Source organism: Ischnura elegans, chromosome 2, assembly GCF_921293095.1.
Source record: "Ischnura elegans chromosome 2, ioIscEleg1.1, whole genome shotgun sequence".
Taxonomy (NCBI): Eukaryota; Metazoa; Arthropoda; class Insecta; order Odonata; family Coenagrionidae; genus Ischnura; species Ischnura elegans.
The window spans coordinates 77,993,723-77,996,289 of record NC_060247.1 but is presented as its reverse complement, the minus strand read 5'-3'; the positions used below and the strand labels follow the sequence as shown (position 1 = coordinate 77,996,289).

The 2,567-nt window shown below is 37.9% G+C and overlaps 1 non-coding gene across 1 annotated transcript; it reads right to left on the bottom strand.

Moving 5' to 3' along the window:
* Nucleotides 1–1,963: 1,963 nt before the first annotated feature.
* Trnan-guu lies at nt 1,964–2,036 on the bottom strand. Its single transcript has one exon. It is a non-coding gene; the product is annotated as a tRNA-Asn (tRNA).
* Nucleotides 2,037–2,567: the final 531 nt, after the last annotated feature.

Sequence of the window (2,567 nt, the reverse complement as noted above, 5' to 3'; positions counted from 1 at the left end):
AAGGTATGAGAGTCATGAGAAAATTGCTGATGAGTTGCTATGCTCTGTTAGTCGAAGAATGGCGTATGGGGTTATTGTTTATGATTCGTGTCCCAGTAAGCAGAAGCCAAAAGAGGTTGCCTTAGGAGAATAAAACAATGGCGGTGAAGGGCGTCGAGAAATCACGGAAACATGCGTTTGAACGAGCATTGACAGAAAATTTCTGCACTGATGGTGTTGCTAATGATGTGTCTAGTTAGATTTATAAGTAGGTTTAAGCATTCCATAGGATCGAGAAAACATTTCACGCAGTCCTTGACTTCATTCCACTCCAGAAGTTGAATATTGTATGCAGGGAGGTAACGTTGCGGAAATAAACTAGGGTGGAAATTTATTATTAGACGAAACATTAATAAATTTCGGTGTAAATTTTTCTGGAATAATATTTTTTAACTGCCTTTAATTGGAATGCTAATCAGTATCTCAGACGGTCATAAAGTTGGAACGCTCGAGGAATTCAATTTCGTGCCGTCTGCTATTGTTTCACTTCGCATTTTGGATAATGTGAGGGTTGAAATTTTACGATGCAAGTGCCTTCATTAGTGCGGTCGGTAGCTGGCATCCTGTAATGGAAAGAGGAAGTAAGAATGTCATGAGTCGATTTTGAGGACTAATAATCAGCAATTTCAATGTCAAAGCGATTGGTTCTAGAGCTCCTCCAAAATGTGTCGGAGATGCGGTTTTAAGTGTACCCTCTCTAAGTGGAACCCCTCGAAATTTTTTTTATGGCTATGGCATAGGGAAATTTTCATGGGTTAATCTAAATGGCATCTTTGGTAATTAATTCAATGTATTTTAGAGAGCAAGATACCTTCTTCAAGAATATTGTGTGTTTAGATGAATCGAAATAACATATTCGCATCCTTTATTCTAACAGTCGAAAATCATACGCCCGTGTTCAATTATCATCTGAGTCCTCTTTAATTGTAACAATAATGCGTAATAGATAAATATGTACAATTGCAAATGCCCATTTATAATCATTGCCACTCGCCTTCTTCCATTCACTTATCTTTCGTATTTGTGATATTCAATATTTATCTCGGTTACTCGTTTTTATTACTTACGATTTCTTTAGCAGTTTATTGTTTGCGTGGCTATCATTGATGTTCCTATCATAAATGTATCGAAATAGTTTCTCTTTCCTTCTCTAGCGGCTTAAGTAAAACAAGTTTAGCGGTGAAACAACACCGTATTATCATATTTTGGACCGCATTCCTAACAATGATTACATCAATCTACATTTTATGCGATAGTTTTTTAAAAGACCAAAATTCATGTAGCTTAAAGTTATATTTATGCCTCGATCCTTGCTTCGGCATCACTCACGCTCGTGATGTTCATCTGCGATAGTCTACCCTTCTAACCCTTCCTCTGGTATTCCCCGAAACTATCATAAATGTTTATGATAGTTTCGGGGAAATAATAATAATAATAAAAGAGTTTTCAATCGCCCCCTTTGTACTTGTGACTCTAGTTCACCCGGAACATTAGAAACTCAAAGAGGCTCACCTCTTGCCTTTATGAGGATGTATTATCCTTATTTTGACGTAAAAGAATTTTTTCTCCTCGTGCACTATTAAATTTCACCAAGGCTGTATGGATATCATTTGCCTGTGAATTCCCCGTACAAATGTTTATTAGGAAGGATAAAATCTATGCTCAACCAAAGTAGGCAATTATTTATACTCGATGACGTAGGATTTTGCGTGAAAAATGTTTATTTATATATTTATTTTCATCGCCCCCGAAAACAGCTCATTTAAGGCCTTTTACAGCGAAGGAAATGACATGATACAACGATTAACACACACAGCCATTCCCTGGGTAGGGGTAACTTATCCAGACGGGACTCAAACCCGCTACCTTCGGTTCGGAAGGCAAGGACTTACCCCGCTGCAACCGAGGCCGGCAAAAAATAACTCGCCCGAACATGGACATGAACCCTGGACCCTTAGGTTAACAGCCTAATGCTCTACCGACTGAGCTATCCGGGTTATGTTCCTCATATGCCTATTATCCTTAATTTTATTATCTCATCCATTGACTGTTACCTAATAGGATAGATAAATAAAAGAGTTTTCAATGTCCACTAAGACTTTTAATTGAGTACGACGCGTTTCAACGCTACTGCGTCATCATCAGGTACAATTATTTATAAAAGGAAGAATTTTTCTTTACACAGTCTGCTAGGATGGGTGTGAGGTGAGGTGGAGGAAGTGGAATATTGCCTATGTTTGCAAAATAGTGCAGCGGGAAAGCGATCCTTGTGGGTGGTTCCTCAGTATAAATATAAATATTTTTTAAAGTATGATCGATGCAGGTACGTTCTTCTAATTTGTAGGAAAAAATAAAATTATTGGTAACTTCGCATGGATGACAAAAAACTATTTTAGAGTAATACAATTCAATGAGAACCTACCATTGCTCTTACATACCTTGTATCTGACCCCAACTCTGTCGCTACCCCCGTGATAACGTCGAATGTGCAATTCCGTGGCGTTAAAAGCTTGAAATCAGAAGGTTCT